This window comes from Triturus cristatus, chromosome 8, assembly GCF_964204655.1.
Source record: "Triturus cristatus chromosome 8, aTriCri1.1, whole genome shotgun sequence".
Taxonomy (NCBI): Eukaryota; Metazoa; Chordata; class Amphibia; order Caudata; family Salamandridae; genus Triturus; species Triturus cristatus.
This window is the reverse complement of record NC_140591.1, coordinates 1,300,695,472-1,300,721,209: the sequence shown is the minus strand read 5'-3', so window position 1 is coordinate 1,300,721,209 and position 25,738 is coordinate 1,300,695,472. Positions and strand designations below refer to the sequence as shown.

Genomic DNA, 25,738 nt, shown 5'->3' with positions numbered 1-25,738 from the left:
TGGCTTTTATGGTGCATTTTCCCGCATGACACATGGGAATTGCAGACCTGTGGCTAGTTCTTGCTGGTTTTAGTGTCGCGATTGGCATAATCGTAATTTCTTTGGCGTTGGTGTTTCGCGTTTTTGCGACGTTGCGTATTATTGTGGGACTATCGCATGGTGCCACCGGCTTCTGCATGCCGCGTTATGGAGGGGTTATTTTCCCACGATGGACTGCAATGTGGTGAGTTGCGATAAGCTACTCTTGTGGTAGTTATCACACATTCTTGAGAATATACTCCTGAGTGTATTTTGGATGCCATTTACATTGCTAATGACAGTCTTGCGCAGTGCGAGGTAGATGTTGTAGGTGACAGGTTTTAAATGCCAAACATTTTTTAGGGGGGCATTGTCGATGGTATATGTAAAAGACAGATTGAAACATCAGTTTTCTCTGCCTCCTTTCCTTTACCTGAACCCCAAAGGTGCTATATTTCTACGGTTGTTGTTTTAATTGAACACAAAAATACATCTACCTTTATATTTAAGCTCTTGAGAATATGCTATGACACAATAATATTAGTGAAATGATGCCTCTTCGACCATGAATTCTCTAATCCTATTAAGTATGTAGGTCTAAACTTTTTACCACCGTATCTGTTCAACAAATGAACTGGAGTTCTCGTTTCTACTTAAACTGGTGGGTAAACATGCAAAAATTAGTTATTCAAAATACTCAATACTCAATATTTTGTATTTCATCAATAGAAATTTACTTCATACTTTTGTTTTTTCTTTTTTTTGTTTCAAAAGTGGGATACATATGTTTTCATTTTGAGACTACTTTGCATATTAGTGCATGATTGTGATACAATAAAAACTCCATATACAGTGCATGGGAAACAAAATACAGAAAGTATTATTTACAAGCATTGCATGAACAGTGTCAGAAATCAGAAAGGTCCGACTTCATTATAATCATGTCTCAGGATATTGTACCCTACTTATCCTCGATACTTATTCAATAGATGGTCCAGATAGTGAGGAGGTCAGAGAGCGCCTTAGTGCATTTTATGTCAGTTTCGACCAACATTGGTTGGCTGAACTTTAAATGTCCAGAGTTTCTTTGCAATTTGGTATGGCGATACTCTTGGCCTCGTGAAGTGGAGGGGTAAGAGGAGGGTGTGCCGAAGCATTTCGACCTTCGTGTGGGGACCAAGAGGATTCAAAGAAGGTCTTCTTCAGGGCTGGGAACTTCGGTGTAGGACATTGAGATTTAACAGATTAAAGTGAGTGTTACTCTTTTATTCTGGATAGTGATGTGTAATTAAAGAACTTTTGAGCTGCCAACCATACATGTTAGCCATACTTATTGTAAATCGGCACAGTCTTCTCAATAGGGTTTTTGAGCGCTTGCTGCCTGTGGGTGAAAATGGGTAGTCTTGTCAGGCACTGATCATTGAGGTGAATAAAATTTACACCATACGCGTCTATCGTAATGCGTGCAAGATGGAAGCATACAATGCTTATGTTTCAAGATGAAATAGATGTGTGGAATTATTTTGAAGCAAAATATATTCTAAAAATGGGTACTATAGACAATGGACTGAATGAACTCTCGGAGATTATGCATTGCTTTTGAATTCCAATATGCGCACTGAAAACGATCGGAAGGCATCCAGGCCTCACTGTAGCTATACGCCATCTATTGCTCCTGCACAATCAGTGTCATCGATGCAGTTGTATGCCATCTAATGATTCTGTACAATCAATGCCATCGGTGACCCGAGGACATAAGCGACTCCACAAGTGACCCCGTAGCTATGGCAAAACAAACCGGAAGCCAGGCAACCTCTAGCAGACAGCACGTCACCACGCAGAGAGCGTGCATACGCATCCAAAGTAAAAGAGAATGGATTAATGTCAACCACGTGACAAACACGGAAGTTGGAAGAAGTGACCAGATCGCCGAAGCAGCCAGACATGTGCGGTGAAGCACGAGTACCCTGCCCTGGACATCGGGTTCGAGGCAGCGCTCAAGGTAACAGAATTCTAGTATCAACAAAAATCCACATGAAGATGGGTCGCATGCGGCACTATTATTAGAGCATTCCTTAATACCGCTACACCAGGGTGAAAGACAGCTATCTTATAAATATCACCAACGCAGACCAGAAGTCCCGTGCAACAAAATGCGATGGTTTTCAATCGCACACCTCACCTATTAACCTTTAAATAATTCCACACATCTATTTCATCTTGAAACATAAGTATTGTGTGCTTCCATCTTGCACGCATTATGATAGACGCGTTTAGCGTAAATTTTATTTACCTCAATGATCAGTGCCTGACAAGACTACCCATTTTTGCCCACAGGCAGCAAGCACACAAAAAAGCGAAATTGGTATCTTTCTGTGGCAAAATGACACCCAAACCCTATTGAGAAGACTGTCCCGACTTACAATAGGTATGGCTAACATGTATGGTTGGTGGCTCAAAGTTCTTTAATTACACATCACTATCCAAAATAAAAGAGTAACACTTGCTTTAATCTCTTAAATCTCAGTGTCCTACACAGAAGTTTCCAGCCCTGAGGAAGACCTTCTTTGAATCCTCTTGGTCCCTACACGAAGGTTGAAACGTGTTGGCACACCCTCCCCTTACCCCTCCACTTCACGAGGCCAATAAGATTGCCATACCAAATTGCAAAGAAACTATAGATATTTAAAGTTTAGCCAACCGATGGTGGTCTAAACTGACATAAAATGCACTAAGGCGCTCTCTGACCTCCACACTATCTGGACCGTCTATGGAATAAGTATCGAGGATAAGTAGGGTACATTATCCCGATACATGATTATAATGAAGTAGGAGCTTTCTGTTTTATGACACTGTTCATGCAATGTTTGTAAATAATATTTTCTGTATTTCGTTTCCCATGCACTGTATATAGAGGTTTTATTGTATCACAATCATGCACTAATATGCAAAGTAGTATCAGAATGAAAACATATGTATTCCACTTTTGAAACTAAAAAAAAGAAATAACAAAAGAATGAAGTAAATTCGTATTGATGAAATACAAAATATTGAGCACTGAGTATTTTGAATAATTAATGTTTGCTTGTTTACCCACCAGTTTAAGTAGAAACGAGAACTCCAGTACATTTGTTGAACAGATATGGAGGTAAAAAGTTTAGACCTATGTACTTAATAGGATTAGAGAATTCATGGTCCAAGATGCATCATTTCAATAAAATGATTGTGTCATAGCATATCCTCAAGTGCTTAAATATAACGGTAGATGTATTTTTGTGTTCAATTAAAACAACAACAGTGGCAATATAGCACCTTTGGGGTTCAGGTAAAGTAAAGGAGGCAGAGAAAACTGATGTTTCAATCTGTCTTTTACATACACAATCGACAATGCCCCCCTAAAAAATGTTTCGCATTTAAAACTTGTCACCTACAACATCTACCTCGCACTGCGCAAGACTTTCATTAGCAATGCAAATAGCGTCCAAAATACACTCAGGAGTATATTCTGAAGAATGAAAACATATGTATTCCACTTTTGAAACTAAAAAAAAGAAAGAACAAAAGTATGAAGTAAATTTGTATTGATGAAATACAAAATATTGAGTATTGAGTATTTTGAATAATTAATGTTTGCTTGTTTACCCAACAGTTCAAATAGAAACGAAAACTCCAGTTCATTTGTTGAACAGGTACGGAGGAAAAAAGTTTAGACCTACGTACTTAATAGCATTAGAGAATTCATGGTCCAAGAGGCATCATTTCACTGTACTGTTTAATAGATTCCAACCTCTTTGGTCCTAAATTGTATCAGTCCCCTTCCTTTTTGTAAAACAATAATATTAGTGACATATATGGTGAGGTAATGTTTTGTCTTTTCATGATTGTAAATTTGTGGTGGGTCATTTTGTGAACATCTGCAACAGTTTTGTGAAAGTCAGGCTTAATATGGAAAGCTCTAATACTAACTTAAAAAGGGACTAAGTGATTTCTCCCTCTTTCTCAAAATGTTTTAAATATTGCAAATACGTGATTATTTCATTAGTTGCTTTCCCACTACCCACAAGTATTGTGATAATGATTAGGCCACGTATACAACTTAAGGGACCAAACTTGTAGATTGAAATGGCATGGGTATGCTATAGAAAGAAATGATGTTTATGCACTTTACAATTACTTGGCTGTCTCTACTAGTATGTGGGCTATGAGTTTTGACGCAATGTATTGATGAATTAAGAAATACGCTGCGAGGATCCCTTTGTTACTATGCTTTTCAAGGATATTTGCATAACATGACAAGATTTGTGTACTAATCATTAAATCAGAAACAAGTGAAAGATGAGCCAAATCTATGTATTGTGCTATGTATTGTGCTATCATCCCATGTCAAAGCCTTGCTTGCTAACTCATCCAAGAATTTCTATTTAAAGTAACATGATGGGTCTGATATTGTGATTTCCTATTTGACTGCCTCCCTAATTTGTTTGGAACAATTTCATGAATTTTGTTTAAATGTTTTGTATGTTGCCTCTCTGATTTGACATAAAAATGTTTACTATAAGACAGCCATTGTCCCTGGTAGCAAGGACTGAAACGAGTAAGCCAATGATCGGCAGGGGGTTAGTTCACAGCAAAGACCTCTGGCAAAGGCAAGAGGGGTGTCACCCTGCTTGATATGTTGGCTAATGCAAAGGCACATAAAGCTGAAACCCCAAACAAAGAGAATCACTCCATTGCAAGTGCCTCAAGTACATCTTCCATAAACCTATGGAGGAAAAATGACCTATCATCTGTTCCATGAGTATTTTAAAATTGAAAAAATTGGAAACGCAACATGCAGAAATTTGAAGTCAACAAATAATAACTTTGCAGTAAAAACAGATAGGAAAAAAGGATGTGAAAGGAATAAAAAGTAGGAGTTACGAAAAGAAAGGGAGTAGTCAAAGATGATAAATTAGAGAAAGAGATAGGAAGAAAGGAGCCAGAAGACAAAGAGGAAGAAACAGAATAAGGGAAATAGGAGTGGGAGAGAAAGAGAAAGAAGAGAAGGAAGAGAATATAAATGATAGATAAAGAGAAGTTGACGAGAAGCCAAGAGACTTCAGCCAAGAAAGACAGGATACATATCCAGACTGAAGGGGATATCATGAAGAAGCGGGGAGCCACAAAGGAAGTCAGATGACAGAGCCAGCGAGGACAACAAGAAACAACAAGGAACACTAGATAGAAAAGTAGGAAAAAGGGGAACCTAATAAGAAGCGGCAGCCAGGGAAATAACGATAACATATATGACATAAAAATGATAAATGTAGCAACAAGCAAACATATGTAACAAGGGTACTTGATGAAAAAATTAACACTTACCACACATGGGGAGTAACTATGAACATTAGGAGCGGGATGGGAGGGCAGGAAGGAGGAAACATCAAGGAAGGGAGTCAGTACGAGACAGGAGACTTCTGTAGAAATGAATCAAATAGGTAATAAGGAAAAACTTCCAGAGAAGGCAGACAAACTGCAGCAACCAGCGGTTAAACAACAAGCAACATCGAAAAAAACGAATAGCACCAGAGCCAGTAAATAGGGAGAAGTTATGCCAGAGAGACTAAAACATAGCAAAGGAGAAGGTGCCCAAGTTTTTCCAAAGTCCATTTCTTCTCCTTTATGGCAAAAAATAAATTGTCTTAGATCTTCGGGATGATCAAATGAGTAGGTTCTTTCTTTATAAGTGACTTTAAAAAAGTAAGGGTGCACCAGACCGTATCTAGCATTCATGGATCGAAGGGCAAGGCAAAAAGAAAGGAACTCCTTGCAACGCGCAGCAGTAGCACAGGCCACATCCTGAGAAAGAAAAACTCTTTGACCGGACCAGAACATCTGCTTTCTTTGCCCTGCCACTGGGAGAACCATTAACAGTTCAGTGTACTCCAGAAAAAGATCAATTACACTCTAGGGCGATTGACTGATGAAGTAGAAGGGGAACCTCCAGGTTTAGGACCAATGCGATGGGCACGTTGCAGATTAAGAGTGGTGTCATCCTTGAGACCAACAATTTTAGGAATGTGTATTTTTAAAAAGGTGAGCATCTCCGACCCCTCCTCTCCCTCAGGAATACCATCAATTAGAAGGTTATTATGCCTATTGCGAATTTCCAGGTCCTCCGTTTGCATTTTGAGAAGAGCAATTTCTTTAGACATAGCTGTAACCTGAGGAATCACATCCTGAGTGTCACTAATCTTCTGTTCCACCGCGGACACTCTCGAATCTACATTAGACCACTTTTCATCTAGCCTCTGAAGCATAGAGTTAGTGTCAATCACAAATGGTTTTATAAGCTTTTGCTCCTCCATGAAGTCATCCAATGTAATGTGTAGAGGAGATTTAGTAGGGGAGTTAGGTTCCTTCTTTTGACGATTGGAGGCAGCAGTAGTAGAGTCCTTGCTGAGGGAAGACATATTGGCAGAGGCACTCTTCTGACTGAGGAAGGAGAGGGTCTCCATGAACATGAAGCAAAATATGTATTGATATGGCAAAGCCTCAAGAGGCAAGCAGTATATAGGAATGGAATGTTAAACCTATAAAAACTGCTAGAAGGCAAAATGAGACAAAAACCTCTATCTTGCAATTTTGCTTCAGCACTGCGCAAACAGAAGTGTCTCTAATGACCAAATTGGAGCTGAGGTTTTTTAAAAAAAAAGGCAAAGAGAAATCAAAAACAGCTCAAATATATCATAAAGGGGCATATGTCTCGAAAATGTGATTTGCGATCCTAAAATAGCGAATTTTAGCGAATCGCTAATTGAGAATCGCAAAACGTGATGTAATTTATTTACGCAAAGATTCAACAATTCCTTAAAATTCTCAAAATCAAATAGCGATCTCCCAAATAGCAATTCCTTATTAGCAAATTCACTATTAAGAAATCGCGAAATTAGCGAATCCGCAATTCAGGTGCAGCTTGATGACATCACACCCAGGAAGTGTGACAGCCCATGCTGTTCCTGATTGCCTGAGGCTGTGTCAGAGGCTGGGAGGAGAAGCAAACCACCCTGAACTGCAACACCACCATTACACAATGGACCCACAGGAGAATGATAAGGAGGCAGCGGGGAGGAAAAGAAAACACAAATTCAGTAAGAATGAGCAGGAGGTACTCATTGAGGAGATGGTTAATAGCCATGAGTTGCTGTTTGGCACGAAATCCCTGAATGTCCCTGAGTCTCAAAAGCGCAAAATCTGACTGGACATACAGGTCAAGGTGAATGCCATAGGTGTAACACAGCCCTCCATTAGTGACCAACGCAAGAGCTGGTATGACATGCGATCAAGGTCCAAGGACAAGGTTGCCACCATGCTTGCGGAGGCAAAGAAAACTGGTGGGGGTACATCCACAGAGCCTAAATCTACATCCCTTGAGGAGTTGGTGGAGTCCACCCTACAGCCTGAAAGCATCAGCGGGGTGGCAGACATCGATAGCTCTGACACGCCCAACACCAGACAAGGTAAGAAGCATGCTAAATCAGCCCTGACACATTACCAACTTAATGACACACTCAGGAATGCCCAAACCACGAAGTAACAATGCAACTCCATTCCACATGTTCCACCCCACCCAGCAATCTATCATGGGAGATGTGGTCACACGCATAACACAGTTGAGCAATGACACACAGCAATGTATCAGCAGTTGACACAAAATAGTAAAGCCAAAAATGTAAGACAGCACTTAGGTAACCAAAATGCAAAACTATTTATTAAGTGAACAATGGAAATCAGAACACACAATAAGTAGTGCTTTTGTATTTACAGTTGAACCTGAAACACAGGGTGACAACACCAAAACGGAGGAGGCAGCACAGACACAGGACTAGGCAGGGGCAGAGGACACAGAGCAGACAACACTGCCAGCACTTGTCCTACCAAGACACCGTCACATTTTGCCTCCCCTACCGGTGTTGGACGGAGAACCCAAAGCCATAGAGGATGAGGCACATACAGAGCAAGAACAGCATGCGCGGCAGGAACATGATCAGCCTCCTATGCGCCGTAGGGACGAGAGTTGCAGGAGACGCAGGCCAGGGGCACAAACCAGCTCAAAGGCAGGAGAGGATCCTTCCATTTTTTCTGGCCTGGAAGGCACAATGGTGAAGGTCCAGCGCCTGCAAGCCAAAAGCATGAGGTCAATACACAGGCATCTGGTGCTTGTTAATCATAACCTACAGACATGAAGGAGGGCTTCAGAGAGCTTAATCACAAAGTCAATGAGGGACATAAGGCCTGTGCAGACAGCATTAGGGAAATGACTGGAGCAATTAAAGAACTCTGTGCCACAATGAATAGGGACCATGCATCCAGACGCAGGGGAAAACAACATCTGTTCACCCGTATGGATATACATAGCAAGGCGGCCAACCGTTTGTTAAATGCCACATCGGTACTGTCACGACCCACAGTGACCATGCAGGTAAAAATGGCACACTGCAGTCAGGATGTTGCTGAAGGTTTGGTGCAGATCACTAATGCAGTTGACCAGCTGCAGACAGCTAACATAGGTGGCACAGGTCTCCTGGGGCCAGGGAACCTGTGAGGAGCTCTCCAGCTGAAACAGCTTTACCCCACCTATTTCAGAAGCCAGACGGCGGAGTGTGAGCCAGGGAACACCATCAGATGCCTCAAGGGAGAGCAGTCAGAACCCTGAGCATGCAACTGCAGGACGTGCACGGAAGTTATGAACTGAGTTGCAACAGCTGAATGCTAATGGGTGAAGTAACCCATGGCATATGAACATTTGTGAACCCATTACTCACGTCTGTGTACATAACATGTGCAACAGCAAGTGTCGCACATAAAGTGTGTTTGTAGGCTGTGTGAATGCAATTTACCTGACGCTAAGGTTCATTAAAACACAGTCATTCTCAAATCATTAAGTGCATTGTGTCATCATTACTCACCTAGAAATAGTTGTGTGTTATTGCATCACATCTCTGTTGTCCCTCAGCTGCCCCTACACCACCTGCTGGTCTGCAACATGGACCTGGTACCTCATCCTCATCTGATTCTGTATCTGTGAGTTCCACTGGTATGCCTTTTCTTGTTGCATTACTGTGCAGCATGGCACAAGTAGCCACAATCTTGCAGCAGGTCTCGGGCCGTTTGTAGCGCTCCTCCACTTTTATGCCAGCAGCGGAACCTGTTTTTCAGTATACCAAATGTGTGTTCAATTACACAGCGCGTTGACTTGTGTGCGCAATTGTATCTTCGCTCTCTTGGATTAGCCGGATTGAGGTACGGTGTGAGGATGATTTTGCGCACTGCATATGCACTGTAACCTACAGGATGAAAGACATACGGTTTATCACTGACCTCTCACTTCAGCCCTTAACTGTATGTACGAGTGCTTAACATGCATTTACCTATCAGGTATCCCTCGCCAAATTCCCCGTCAGTGAGATTTGTGTATATCCCACTGTGTTTAAAAATGAAGGAATCGTGTGTACAGCCAGAGTATTTTGTCGCTATATCAGTTATGATATATTATGCATTGCAGAGGACCTGTATGTTGAGTGAATGGAATGATACAATCTATGTAACCAATGACATGGGGAAATTAGGCAATCTGGTAGAAGTCCAGTTTGGTTTGCTGCAATGCCTGTTGTGTGGCAGGGAATGTGATGTGATGATGTAGCCTCTGTACCATTGCATCCAAGAATGCATGGAAGAAGTGAGACAGGCAACACTGGGAGACCCCTCCTGCTGTCGCTATCACCCCCCGGAAGCTCCCTGATGCCAGTAAGTGCAGTGAACATAGGACCTGCACATCTGGTGGAAGGGTTTGGGTCATGTGGGTTGGGTGTTCAGGCATAGGTTTTAGGTAAGCAATCAAGTCCAGTATGGTAGCTGAGCCAAGCCTATACTTCACATGTATCTCTTCCTCTGTCTGCTGGAACAGAGTGATGCACAGTCTGAAGACCTGTTCCTGATGCCTACTCCTCTGTGCTGCTGCTTGAATCCGTATCCTCCTGGCTATCACATACAGGGCTGCCATTGTAGAAGTCCCTGTGGCATTGTGGGCATGTTTAAATAGGTTGCACCCGGTTACCACCTGGTTTAAGTTGGTGGTAAAAATCAGGTGCAAATATTCGAATTTTGGAGATTCGCAATTTGCGAATTCTTGTTACCTAGGTTTGCGATTTCGCTATTTGCGACATAGATTTTTGCGACATTCGCTTATTGCATTACAGTGTTTGCGATTTCCCAAAATATTATTCGCAGATTGTGGGGCTCGCAAAATAGGTATACGCTAAAATTGTGAAACTCTGTTATACATTGGAAAAGGGTATTTTGCAACCGTAAACACTGTTTTTTTGCAAATCGTAGCATTTGCGACCTCAAAATGCCTTGATACATATGGCCCAAAGTCATTAATAGCAGGCTAATGAAGAGGGCTGAAGCATTTCCAAAGACCAGGCAGAATAAGGGGTGCTACTAATCACCACCGCATCCCGCTACGAACAAAATGGAGGGCGCTACCAGAACTTCTGAGGAGAACGCAGCGTGAGGAAAACAGGGGCAAAGAGCAGCTTAAATTAGACAAAAAAGACAGCTACCTGTGCCCCCGCACCCGCGTTTCAAATATATTTAGTTCATGGTGCGCAAACTCCTGCAACCACTCCGTGAAGAGAGGCAGTCCCGGTCGATGCACAGAGCCTCAGCTAGACGCGGCCATTCTGCAGCGGCTCAAGCCACGCCCCCCTATATACTTATGTCTAAATCGTTACAGACGTAAATGTCCAGTAGCTGATAAGCGAGCACACTCAGTTGACCCTTTTTTTTTTATTTCGAGAATGGCAGGGGTCAACTCAAATGTAAGGTCTGCAAGATAAATATTTTTATATGAGGTTGAACTCGAGCTGCTAATGTGGTCAATGATATATTCCCACAAAACTATGCATGTGCTATATAAATCACAGAGCTCCCTGTTATACCCCTATGTAAAGGTCAATTCAATTTAAATGCCTTTGGTGAAGCTGAATAAATCTCAAAAGACACATAATGGACAGAGCACAAAAGAAAACCATGCTACACAAATATGTGTCCAGGATCTACCCTTATTGACAAAGATGGCTGTCATGTATACTGATCTTTAGAAACGAAAAACATTTTTCTGCAGTCGGAAACCCTTGCTAGAACGGGAAGGATAGTGACTTGCCAAAGTGACGTAGAACAACGGGCACGATGCAAACAAACAGCTTCTTTGCTATAATTTGCAAATTTTCCGTGCCGGAAATCTCTTTAAACATAATTACAAGTGGTACATAGAAATGGTTTTAATAACAAGTTTACGACATATTATGAGAGTGTCGGTAATTAACAACCCCTGTGAAAACATTCATATGGTCACGCAGAGTTGCAATCATACGTTGATCTGAGTTTTTGCCCTTCTTAATCAACGGGTGACGTAAAGTTCTCATCACTGTTTAAATTTCATTGTGCCAAAACTGACAAACTTCATAGGAAGATCACTAAATTCGAGGCCCTTCTCCACCCACAGGCTCCTGCCTGCGCCTCATCCATGGTGGTCTAGTGTCAAATCATCACTGCTCTGCTGCTAGGGTTGCCTTCTGTTTCTCTTTCAGCTTTTTGCTGTCTTTCTTTCTACTTTTTTTCGCTCTCTCTTTCTGCTATCCTCTTCCCTTTTTAAATTTTTCATCCTCTGCCTTGGACTTTCCTTTTTTCCACTTACCGCCGTTTTTCCCCTTCTTCGCCCCTGCGAACCACCACGGCCCGCCTCCCTCCAATGTCCCTTAACGTGTTTTCCGCCTCCCAGCTGTCCAACCCCCCTCGCAGAACTACTTAATGGCGGCCACTGTGTAGTGAAAGTGCAGTCCACTATGCTTTTAGTGAACTTGACGCTTTCACAGGCCAGCTCTATCTGGTAGCTGCTGCTGTTCCTGGTGCTGTTGCTGACCCGGAGGTCAGGGGTTCGAGGCCCTCCCCACCCACAGGCTCCTGCCTGTGCTTCATCCCCTGGGGTCTTGTGGCAGAGTGTCACTGCTCTGATGCTAAGGCTACCCTTCTGTCTCTCTTTCTGTTTTTTTGCTGTCTTTCTACTGTTTTTCGCTCTCTTTTTCTGCTTTTTCTGTCCCTTTTTTCCTTTGTCAGCCTCTGCCTTGCGCTTTCCTTTTTCCACTTCCCGCTGGTTTTCCCCTTTGTCACCCCTGCAACTGCAATCCCAGCAGCCCCACCCCCACAAGTGTCCCTTCCCACGTTTTCCTACCTTCCAGCCGTCCAACTGCCCTGCAGCACTACTTACTGGCGGCAGCTGTGCAGCGAAAGTGCATTCCACTATCCTTTTAGTGCACTTGCCCCTTTCACAGGGCAGCTCCATGTGGTTGTTGCTGCTGTCCCCGTTGCAGCTGCTGACCCGGAGGTCAGGAGTTCGAGGTCCTCCACCCGCAGGCTCCTGCTGCCTGTGCCTCATCCTTCGTGGGCTAGTGGCAGACCATCACTGCTCTGATGCTTGGGCTGTCCTTCTGTCTCTCTTTCTGTTTTTTTTGCTCGCTCTTTCTGTTTTTCGCTTCCCTTTTATTATTTTTTCAGCCTCTGCCTTGGACATTCCTTTTTCCACTTCCTGTCATTTTCCCCCTTGTTTACCCCGTCGCTGTGATCATTGTGGCCCGCCCCCTCCAGTGACTCTTGCAGCTTTTTTCACCTATCCAAACCCCAGCAGCACTACTTAACGGCAGCCGCTGTGCCACCGCACAGCAGTTTCAATGCTGGCACTCAGCAGGCACGTCAAAAGCAAGCCCGTCTGCGCCCATCCATGCCTGGGCCACTCCCAGCACCAGGGACCCTAGTTCTCTGACCTTCCACCGCTATGATGCTGGCAACCTCCGCACCCTCAACCCTGGACACCATGCCACCTGGCATCACCGAAGAAAACCCATGGAACCTTCACCTGCTGGAACTGCAACCACTCTACGTCAACACGCTAGCTCCTCTTGCCACCCAGCCAACCAACAGCGCACCTGACCGGCTCAACTGCACCCACTCAACAAGTGATCCTTCCACAAACATGCCACAGAAATCTGGGACCTTCTCGATGCAACCTCCCCTGACATCACTGTCCTGGACTAACCCCTGCTCCGGACTGAACATCACCTTCCCCATCCCCAATGTCTACAAAATCACCAGCAAGGACCTCCCCGCCCGCCCAGGAGGAGGCATCTTCCACAAGAAAACCCCACAGCTAACCATGCACTCTGACGACCCAAAGATGACCATGGAACACCTGCACTTCCAGTTCCAAACCAACCCCAACACTACCCTCCATGGCACCCTCATATACAGGCCCCCGGACCCTGACCGCTATTTTCTGACTTCATCATAGACCTCATTGCACCTCAGGCTCTAACATTCACTGACTACAACCCACTCAGAGACGTCAACTTCCACATGGACAATGCGATTGACCAGAAAACAGCCTCCGTACTTTAGAACTTCTCCAACAATGGACTCAAGCAGCTAGTCACCGCACTGACCCACACAGCTGGACAAGTGCTCAAACCTGTCTACTCTGCAAGAGAGGACATCAGCTACAGCCACACCACTGAAATCGCATGGATGGACCACCACTGCATGTATTTCACCTTCGTCACTCCCACTGTACGTCACCACCCCCATCACAGCTGGATCAAGGCCACAGAAGAACTGCTCATCGACTCCCTCAGCACAGCCACTCCACCAACAGACGCCAACACCACAGCATGCAACTTCCACCAATGGATCTCCAACTGCTCCGACACTCTGGCACCCCGTAAGGAAATACCAGGCAAGGAACACTCCTAGAAAGTCAGCTGGTTCCCTCCCATGCTCCACAAATGCAGACGCACCTGCAGATGAATCAAGTAGAGATGGAGGAACAAAAAAAAAAAACAGAAACCCACGCTGGCTTCAAATCTGCCATCAACGCATACAACCTCCTCCTCATAACCACAAAGAATACGGCCCTCCAGGAAAAAATCAGTGTCAACGCACACAACAGGAAAGAACTCTTCGGCATCATCAAGGAGTTCACCAGGCCCAACAGCGAGACAACAGACATCCCTCCCTCCCAAGACCTTTGCAACAAACTCGGCAGCTTCTTCCACCACAAAACCAGACAGATCTACAAAAGCTTCAACACCCCCAGACCCTGCTAATATGCCTGACACTACCACATGCAACCACACCACACCCCACCAGATCGTGCTCAGCTGGACCCCACTCACAACAGAGGATACACTCAAGACCATGAAGAGTATCCTCTCAGGAGCCCCATCAGATCCTTGCCCTTACCAGATCTTCCAAAAAGCAGCTGCCACCATCGCCCCCCAGCTTCGCTACACCATCAACTGCTCCATCGAAACTGCCACTTTCCCCGATGACTAGAAACTCAATGAGACCAACCCCATGCTGAAGAAGCTGTACACAGACCTAACGGACCTCAAGAATATCAGACCCATCTCCCTCCTTCCCTTCTTAGCCAAGGTCATCGAGAAGGCCAACAAAGCCCAACTCGCCACTTTTATAGAAGTGAGCGCACCCTGGACACCTTCCAATCCGGCTTCCGAAGCAACCACAGCAGGGAGACCACACTCATCACTGCCACAATGACATCTGCTCCCTGCTAGACTGGGGTGAGACCCCAACCCTCATCCTACTTGACCTATTGCCCGCCTTTAACCTATCTCCCACCGCACCCTAATCATGAGACTCCACGATGCCTGCATCTGCGACAAGGCACTCAAATGGAGCCATTCTCTCCTCACCTGCCGGGCTCAGTGAGTCTGACTAACCCTGTTCCTCTCAGAACCTACAGAGTACAGCTGTGGGGTGCATCAGGGCTCCTCCCTGATCACCATCCTCTTCAACATCTACATGGCCCCCCTCACTGCCATTGTCAAAAGCCATGGACTCAACATCGTCTCCTACGTCGCCAAAACATAGCTGATCCTCTCCCTCACCAACAAATCCACAACCGCCAGAACCAACTTCCACAGCGGAATGAAGGCCATTTGCCACTTGGATGAAAGGCAGCTTCCTCAAGCTCAACTCAGACAGACTGAAGTACCCATTCGGGGACCCTCCCCTTCAGCCTGGAATGATTCTTGGTAGCCTGCCACTCTAGGACCCCCTCCCACCCCACCAGGACACACTCGCAACCTCGGCATCACACTAGACTCATTGCTCACAATGAACCGCCAAATCAACGCAGTTTCCTCAGCCTGCTTCCACATGCTCTGCATACTTCGAAAGACATTCAGATGGATGCCCACAGAATCCAGAAAGATGGTTTCCCACGCACTCATCACCAGCAGAGTCAAGTACAGCAATGCACTCTACGCCGGCGTCACCCAGAAACAGCTCGTGAAACTACAGAACATCCAAAACGCCACAGCCAGACTGTTCCTTGACAACCCCGCCACATCACGCAACACCTATGACAACTCCACTGGGTCCCAATCAACAAGAGAATCATCTTCAAGCTCTTCACCCATGCGTACAAAGCTCTCCATGGTGAAGGTTCAGCATACCTGAACCACTCCATTCGCATTCCACATACCTGCCAGACAACTCTGTTCCCCTCTCCTCGCCCTAGCCTCTGTCCCCAAGATCCACATGTCCAGAATGGGTGGAAGTTCATTCTCCTACCTCGCCGCTAAGACCTGGAACACCCTGCCCCTCAGGCAATCCACGTCACTCACCCAATTCAAGAAGGACCTCAAGACCTGGGTCTTCAACTGATCCTACACCCTGAGGGACCAGCAGCCCCCCAGCACCTTGAGACTCTAATGGGTGAGTAGTAGTCACGCTCTACAGGCCCCTGATTGATTGATTGATTAAAATGTTTTAACATGTTCAGTTCTGTTTTCCTATATTTACTGTGGTGGCTACATCATAGGATCAGAAATATAACTTGATTTTCGAATTTAATTCTTTAATACAAAGTCTCCTTATTTTCCTAATATCCTTACTGTTAGATACACTGTGCAATGGAGAAAAGAATCCAAAACGAACATTCTTTGGTAATTTTGGTAATTTGTTTAGATTCATTTAGTTTAAATTATTTAACTGATGCACTTTCTGTCTATGGTCTTGTGCCACGCCATTTCAAAATTTTAATTGGATAAAACATTTTGAAACAAATTCACAGGGCATCCTGGTCATAAACTATGTCAATATTTCATATGTATTTAGGGCCCCATGTACGCCCATATCCTTAATCTGTTTGAAGTTGTACTATGCTCTTACCCGTTGTAAACATATGTGATGGCCCACTCTTCCCAAGAATAATTTATTTTGGAATCAGTTTCACGACTTGAAACACTTGCTGAATTTTCACAATCCAGAAAGAGAGATTGCATGATAAAAAAAAGCAACCGATTTTCTAAGGGGTCATATTGTGAACATTTCTAAACTTCATAGTAAAGATGGACGTTTCACAGGAGCTTTGTATTACGTGGCTCTTTGAAGCAGTTATTGCCCTTGAGTTACAATTGTAGACCTCATTGAAGACCAAGTGATAGATTGTTAACGCGAAGATCAATAAACAATTATTGTTCTTTGTGAGAGGCTGAAAGGGGATTTGGAGACTTTACAGGTAAGATGGATACTTCGCCAGTAGCCGTGAAGCTAGCAGCTGCAGTGCGTTCCATGTACGTTTGGTGTCTGAAAACATCCGTAGAGCAGAACATCTAATATTTGCAAGTCTTGAGACGCCACTCATGCCAACAAGATGTCCACTGACTCTTAATCAAAATAATAGCACGAGGTGAGCTCAAACACACTTCAGACATACTCTTCCGGGCACCTAGTGCATTGTCTTATTACCCAGTATTACATACAAAAGGACAGGACAGAATATGATTTCACTTAAACATTGCTTTTCACTTTGGACGTGTTTTGAAAAAATATTTTATTTGAATTACGATAATCTAGGCCTGAAAATTCTTGTTGTTATACCAGCGTTTTCTTGCATAATCTCCTGCATTCTGCATTGCGGGAGTGATGCGTAATGCATGAAATTATTAGGCCTGGGCTAAATTTCCATTCCGCTCGCGGAAATTGCGATAATTTGACATTTTCTCGTTCCGCGGAGAGCGAGAAAATGTCAAAATTTCCGCATTCCAAAGCTTAGCGATAATTTGTTTCTTGCTCACGGTGTAAAATAATACATTCTCGCGCGCGATCGCCTTACCTGAATCCCCGCGTTCGCCGACAAGTTTTCCCTATCCGGTCGCGTTCTCCACGAGATGTTGGATTGTTGGTAGCCATTTGCGCGACAGTTCGCGCCCGCAGTAAAGTCATTGGTCGCGCGATCACGTCTTTCTTCTCGCGATCATGCACCGCAAGAAGAGTGAAAACAAGATGGCCATGCCCGCGAGCAACCGCATGGGTAAGTTGGCGAGCCGCGACCACGCAGAAAATACCGCGAACGGGCGGGAAAAAAACTTCCGCATCTTCGTGATATTTCCGCGTGTTTGCAGGGATTTTTAACATTTTCGCGATAATTTGCGAAAGTCACTTTCGCAAATTCCGCCCACCCCTAGAAATTATGCCATGTCATGAAAATTAGATGTTCATGCGGATTAAAAACCTATCACTGCAATGGGGAGGAGGATGGGGACAACACAATTGACCTAACGCGAAAGGCAGTTCTTCAACGCGGGCACTAATAAAGCTAATTCAAAAATTCATTTAGAGGGGCATATTCTCAAGCCCCCATCGCCACCACAACGCAACTTTCAGTGACTTTGTTGTGGCGATAGGAGATAAGCGCTATTCACAAGGTAGCCTAAAGCGACTTAACGCTGCCTTGTGAATAGGGCCCCGTTCACGCAGTTTTTAGCGTGAAAGGGGTGTGTAGTGGGTGTTGCGGTGGGCATTCCACAGCAACACCCATTGAGTTTTCCGCTAGCTCCTATACACAAGGGCTGCGTAAATAGGAAATAGCGCCAAACTTAAGACCAGGAAAAATCTGGTCTCAATGTGGCAAAAAGAGGAGAAATGCTTTATTTCTCTTCATTTTTGCTTTTTCCATGTGTGCTGCCTTGTGCAGCCCACATGGAAACAGGACAGAATCCAAGTCACTTGATAGAATGATATTAATTAATGTATCGAGAGCACCAAAATATTTACAGAGTAAACCAACCAAAATACACATTCATAGTGAAACAATTGGTGAGACAGTGATAATTTGCACAGAACACGTCACATATAACGAATATGTACAATGGACAATACATAAACATAATAAACAAACAGGTCCGGTTTACAGTACATAGACCACTTTAGGGTTCGATTTCCTAGTTACATAAGTGGATTTGCACAGGACGTATAGGACAGGTAACGTCGACGTTTCGACCCGATGTAATTGTGCCAATTAGTATGCATCAAAGAGGGTCTTCATCAGGACAAGAGAGGTTGGGGACCTGTAAGCGCAAAGATTTTGGTGTCAGGGCAGTGTGTGCGTCACATGTAAAGGAAATAATTAATTTCCCAAATGCGGTCATATAGCTCACCTGGGGAACCGACTTAATTAATAGGAAATAGATTCCTGTTGTCTCTAATGCAGATGGCCAACATCAAATTTGAGAAAAATGTTCAACTCCTGCAAGAAATTAAAGAGGAGGGGCTGTTGTAAAGACTAAACAGGCTGCGTGTAAAGATAATTGAAACATACCCGTTTAAAAGCAAGAAGCACGTACCTGTGGGACGGTAATATTTGATTTAGAAGGAGAAGTGGTGCTGTCTCAACAATCGCCACGTACTGTGAACATAAAGGACAGAGGCACTGAGCTATAGGTAGCTGAGAAATTTAAACAAGGTAATCATCGAGAAACTTAATATAAAGAGGAGTGTAACTATGGTGGAGGGCTATCAAATACCCGTCGTTCTTAAACAAAGTCGGGCCAACCCAGAGGCATATTGCATTTCCATTACACGGAGATATTGAATTATAGGTGTGACGGGCGCCGAAGCGCGATTAGGGTATTGCCGCATATAAGTGTCATATCATTCTAGTTGAACTACCCCCAAATTCCATTATGCGAGTAAAACGAACTTAAATGGATGTCGTTTTACGGTTACGGCAATTGCGGTTCCAGGGGATGAAAATGACAGTGAGACGCAGACTTACTTTAAGTCCGTGAATTGGACAACTTGATCCGTCAACGGCTCAGCTGCAACTGACAGCGAGCTCTCGCTAGACCCGGCTATATGACGTAGTCGGGGGAGCCGTGGACGTGCGGATGCCAGGACGAGTCAGCAAAAAGGGAAAAACCCGGGATGGATTTTAGGAAGGGGACTCCCACGGAATAATTAAAAACAGAAAGAATTGGTGTGTTTTTAAGGTACAACAGAGTCAAGAAGCCATTTATCAAAAACCGCATCTTCAAATGTAGTATATTTTAAAGCCAAATGGCGGATGAAAGCCCATCGTATTATTAAAACGAACGTATTCGATACGATTTCAATATTCGTGATATTAGACTCCCTCATATGGTGAATGCGGATGTACTTCCAAATTACAAGTTTACAAAGATAGGGATTTACACGTTTCAGTGTTCACGAACATATCATCTGTTACGAGCTGGGTGTACAAACATTATGCATGACAGTATCATAAATCTCATGACAATAATAGTGGCGTGTGGCATATTAAGACCTACATGCATTATATGATGGAAAACTTTTTTAAAACCATACACAGGCCAAAATTACAGATATTACGCATGTAGATATCACAAATTAAGCCAAATTCACATCACATGTCAATAATGCTGGCATATGGCACAATGAAGCCTACACATATGTTATGCTGAAAGAAAGAAAGAAACATACTCAGGTCAAGATTACTGGATGTAGACCCAGTAATATATCTTCTAGGAAGTTATCAAAGAGATCAAGGATGAAATTAGAGTTTGCTCATTTGTAAGTAAGTCTCCTCATGCTCATTCAACCCAGAGTTAGTGGCATCAAGGAGATGGATCCAACGGCACTCCTTATAATTAAGAGAAGTGCCCATGTTACCACCCCTTCTGTGTAGTGTAACTTTCTCTAACACCCACCACTCTAGATCCTGGTGTGTGTGTCTTGTGTTTGTGTAGTGTTCAACGAGTGGAGCTCCTAGCGATTTACACTTGATCCTACTCTGATGTTGTTGGATCCTATTTTTGACTTTTTGTGTAGTTTGGCCTACATATATCATTCTGCAGGGACATCTAATGGCGTAAATCACATTTTGGCTGTTGCAGTTTGAAAAATGATTGAGAGAATAGGTCTTTCTCAAGTGATCAAAACTGGTTCCGACCCTGGTGTTTGGACAGACCTTGCAGTGACCACATTTGTGATGTCCTTGGATTTGTGGTAGTTGTAGCAGAGATCTTATGTTAGGTGTGGGTGGGGGTTCAAGGTACGAGGATACAACAAAGTCCTTAACGTTTTTAGCACGCTTAAACGCAAACAGAGGGGCTTCAGAGTAGCCAATATCCGGTCCAACCAAATTCCAATATTTCTTGATGACTTTATTAATCTCGTTACTTCTAGTATTGAATGTTGTAACACAAATTAATCTCTCAATTTCTTGGTTCTTGGGTTGCACTTCCAGAAGCGTTTCTCTAGGCCTGTACCAGGCCCTTTTGCGTGATCTATTCAGAAGTCCCTTTGGGTAGCCTCTCTCTCTCAGTTTGGCAATGAGTATGTCCGTTTCCTTAAAGTAGTCTTTTCTTCTTGAACAGTTGCGTCTCAACCTTAAAAATTGTCCGTATGGAAGATTGTCCCTTAAGTTTCTGGGGTGATGAGAATTATATTGTAGCAAGGTGTTACGGTCTGTAGGCTTCTTGTATAGGGACATCAGAATACTGCCTTCTTCCGCTTGCAACGTCAGGTCTAGGAAAGGTATTGATTCATTGTTGTATGTCATGGTGAATTGAATGTTTAGATTTCGTGAATTCAACCATTCAACAAAGGCTATTAGTTGGGCTTCTGGTCCTGTCCATAACATAAGGACGTCGTCTATATATCTCTTCCACGCCGTGATGTTATCGATGAAAGGGTTCAAAGTAGAGTAGATGGTAGTGTCCTCAAAATGATCCATATAAAGATTCGCTAGACTCGGCGCGAATCCGGCCCCCATAGCTACTCCTCTACACTGAAAGTAGAACTCGTTGTGGAAGATAAAATAATTTTTCTCCATCGCGATTTGTAGTAGTTTGACGAGAAAGTCTGTGGGAACCCAATGTGGTCTTGGACGCGAATTTAATACACTCCTCATAACTTCTATGGCCTCATTTTGTGGTATGCTGGTGTATAGTGAGCATACATCCAGAGTTACAAACAATTGCAAGGAACTGTCAAATGGTTGGCCTTCAAAGGTTTGGATGGTGTGCATAGTGTCCCTAATGAAAGATCTTGTTTCCAAAACAAAAGGTTGTAAAAAGCTGTCGAGATATTGATTCAGGGGTTCCAGGATGGAGCCACAGCCAGATACTATAGGTCTTCCGGGGGGTTTTTGTAGGTTTTTGTGGACTTTAGGGATGGTATAGATAGTGGGGATCCTTGGGTTGGTTTTATTGAGGAATTTGCTTTCAGATTCCGCAAGGAATCCCTGTTCCACACCGTAAGTTGTATATACCTCCTCTATTTTGCATGAAATTAATTACGTAATCATTCTAAAAGATTAACTTGTACTCATTAGTTTGAATTGAGATAGTATTAACCAACCCTTACACCACCTTGATATACACAAGATACACATGGGACTAAAATGCTAATTGCATGGCAGAACAGCTCATATATTAACTGTGGTACGCAAACTAACTTTAGATCGTGGTGAAATAGAAAATGGCATGATTTATGTTGCTTTGTGATGGTTTGTGCTTTCAGTACTGCAGAATGATGAGTATCGCTTTAAATGTTGCTACAAGCTAGGAAAATACTAATATACATTGGGATTAGAGTGGGATTAAACATTAGAATCTTAATTTCTTTATTTTAATTACTGTTATGTCTGTTTTTGCTTAAGTTGGCATTCGGGCCTGCTAGGCCGCAGTACTTAAAATGGAGCACCTGTGATGCCGCCGTCATGTGAGCGCGATGACTACTGCGCAGAACCGGATGGCTGTGGAGATCTCCAAGTGACCTCAGCCCCTACACCATCGTGTTCCTTGTCAAGGATAGGAGCATGGAGGGTTGCCAAGTGATGAACGGTGTGAACTACCAAGGGGACAATAGAGGACCTGTACAAGGAGGCTTGCTAGTTATTACTTTAGGAACTTTCGCCTGTGAACTGAAGGATACAGTACCTTTTTACGCTTTGCTATGCCAAGTCTCATGGAAAACCAGTTGGTCCTGGGAAACTTTTAATAGCTTGCAAGTTGACTTGGACTGGCCAATCAGAACACTTTCTTCCCCTAAATTGTTGCATGTTGATCTGAAGAAAGAGGGAAAAAGGGTATAAAAGACCCTCATCCGCCCAAAGGAGGGTTCACTGGGCTGATCTTCCATTGTGTTGGGTCTACGTTGAGCTGATGAAGATTTCCATGGTTTACCTTGGGTTTCTTTGATTTCCGGGAAAGGTTATTTCACCTGATGATTTAATTATTGCTGTGGGTTGGACAGTTTATCCTGGAGATTGTAGCCAAGACTTTGAATAATCCTCCGTGTGGTCTGAGGGTCGCCAACGTTTGATATTTGGTAAATATAAAAGCATTTTTGAATCTATGCCTATGTTCCAAAGATTTGATTTCTTCTTGAAATAAACCGAATTATGTTATATTATGTAGCGCCTAAATGCTAATGCAGAGCAAATTAATATTAGATAAACAAATTTGGATTAATAAGAAATGAGTTTGTGATTTTTTAATTGAGTACTGAAAATGTATCAAATGTTTCCTAGGCTTTAATTGTGTTTTAGCTGATCTAAATCACCATCAACCAGTCCAACTAATTGGTCCGTCAACCAAGTGGTGGAGTGCCTTGATGTTAAGGTCAGGATTCCATAGGTGCGGATGTATATAATGTGTATAATGTAAAGAAATATTAATCCTGATAGGTAATAAGGTACCCACATGTCCAGCGCTTTTTCTCCTGTGTACAGATTCCAGTGAAAGGGGTGTGTGTTGGTGTTATGGGCCCCACCAATGAATGAGTGTATGGATGAGTGGTTGTGATGACGAGTCTGTGACATAGGGAGAATATGTAAATTTGCCCTTTTCTGCTGGAGCAGTTACAAACTGGCATTTAAGGTTTGTTTATGTGCAGGAAGGGACAACTTCCTATACATAAACAAACTTCCCTGCTTGTAGACACCCTTGCACTCTGGTGCAAGGGTGCCTGCGTTGGCGCTAAGTTGTGAAACTTAGCCCCATCGCAGGGGTAAACGCTAGGCTGCCCCATATCCTTGAGAATAGGGTGGAGCCCCATGTTTCCGAAGTGGCGGAGAGAAGGCGTTAAGACAAGAAGGCTAACGCCTCTTTCCGCCACTTCCTTGAGAATATGGCCCTGGGATTTTTAGCTGAGTGGACTGTTTGAGAAATTGTTGAACAGGAAATACATCTTTTTAAAAATGTCTTTTGCTTTCCAGGGGAAGTGCCATAGAGACTGGGATATAAAGTGGACAACCCAATATACCCTTGAGGGCTTGGGTAAATACAAATGTACTGGTAGAGGGGTGCCTTCAAGGGATTTTTTTAGAATACTCAGTTGTATGCTTATTCAATATAGGATAAATATATACCTAAAGACCAAATCTCTCTTGGAGTTGAAGTATTGTAGGCTGTACACTATGCATTTGTCATATATATGTGCATCACCTCAAAATAAATAATCAAATCAAATAGTCAAATAGTCAAATAATCGGAAGAAGCAAAAGGTGTGTAGAAAAAGACAAATTTATATCAATGAATGTTATTCAGGGTACCTAAAATGTAGACAGCTATACATAAATACGGAAGGAAATAATACACTCAATAGTTCCTTCACTCAAAAATAAATCAAACACTTTTTCTCGGCTTTTATCAAGCTGATCGACTTCCTTTAATCGAATAAGCCATGCCCATTTAAAAAATATTGCTATGGCTATTGCTATTAAGAGGCTAGAGTCTGTACACAATATTCTCAATGCCTCCTCATGTTTCCGAAATCCGAATATACGACAGGTAGGTTTTATCCATTTGTTTCTTGGGTCAATATATAAAGGACAAAAGAACAAAAAATCACTCATACATTCCATCTTGTCCTTACATTTTGGGCATTTGTCATCACCTGATCCTGCCCACCTTGAGGTAAATGACCTTAATGGTAAACAACCTACCCTAAATTGGAAGTAAAGCTTACGATCCAATGGTTTTTCGATTGCATCCCAATACGGTTCCAATGCAGGAAGGGGCTTAAATTGGAGGAAGCGCCCTACGAGATGGAACGAAACACTAGCAGCGCATTTATCAAAAGTAATCATCTCCCAATATATCCTCTTCATTTCTATTTTAGAGGGAAAAACAGCATTTATGGGGTCTTCCCATAAGTTCATCAGACCCATTCTCCCTAGAAGGATTCTTATTGAGTTTAGCCAACCAATTTTATGAAAGTGGTCCTTCTCTACAAGGTCCTTGAGTCCCTTAGCATAATGATGTAGTTCCTCAGTTGTCCAAAGTCTACGCCAATATAATATAGGACGCAGCGTGGCTAAATCTTGTACTGATCTTTTACCAAGTTCCCAAAACAGGGGAACTAAAGGGGTACTACGAGGTACATACGTAACTTTCCTCAGGAACTCGTTTTCTAATGCCGTCAACTGCTTAACATTTGTAAACACCCACAGTTCAGCACCATATAGGACAGAACCTAAAACTTTCATCCCATAAATCTCAAGTAGTGGTCTAATCGGTTTTGTAAAAGATGACTTATATCTTTTAAGTAAAATGCCCGCCTGTTGTTTATGCCTTAATATCATCATTTCTAGCTGGGCGTTCCAACACTCATTCTGTAAATTAACCCCAAGATACATAAAAGCTTCAAACTGTTCTAGAGGATTATCGTTCAAATATAATCTTCCCTTAAACCGTTTAGCTTACTTGTGACGTTTAGGTTCGGTAAAGACCATAAATTTTGTTTTTGCGCAGTTTATTTCTAAACCGCGCATATCACAAAAGTCAGTAAAATGCTGAAGCGCTCTTTGGAGACCACTTGGAGTCTTTGAAATTATTAGTGTATCGTCCGCGAACATAAGGATCGGGACGCGCTCTCCAGCGGTCATAGGGGAATCAGTTGGGACCAGGGAAAGATATTTTGCCACCCCATTTATGAAGAGTGAGAACAGGATAGGTGCCATAACGCACCCCTGCCTCACTCCCCTCTTAACCGGGAATACATCAGTAACCTCACCCGGCTTGCCCCATCTCACTCTGGCATAAGTATCCTCATGTAAGCGAGCAATCAGAGTCACCAACTCCGAGGACATGCCCAATTCCTCCAGTACTTTCCAAAGCTTCCCTCGCGGAACAAGATCAAACGCCGCCCTAAGGTCGACGAAGACTGTGTATAATACCCCTTTATCCAAGACAACTGCACACCAATATAGGACAGCCAATCTAAAGACCTGATCTATCGTACTGGTCCTAGGTCGGAAACCTGCTTGCAATGGGCTCAGGATATCCCCCTCGTCCATCCAAGCCTGTATCTT

At 43.3% G+C, this 25,738-nt stretch overlaps 1 long non-coding RNA gene across 1 annotated transcript; it reads right to left on the bottom strand.

The window, feature by feature from the left end:
- Positions 1-8,008: 8,008 nt before the first annotated feature.
- LOC146805730 (uncharacterized) lies at positions 8,009-10,738 on the bottom strand. The gene is made up of 3 exons (XR_014967499.1): positions 10,623-10,738; positions 8,967-9,344; positions 8,009-8,174 (listed from the first exon to the last, which is right to left on the bottom strand). It is a non-coding gene; the product is annotated as an uncharacterized LOC146805730 (long non-coding RNA).
- Between the last annotated feature and the right edge of the window lie 15,000 nt (positions 10,739-25,738).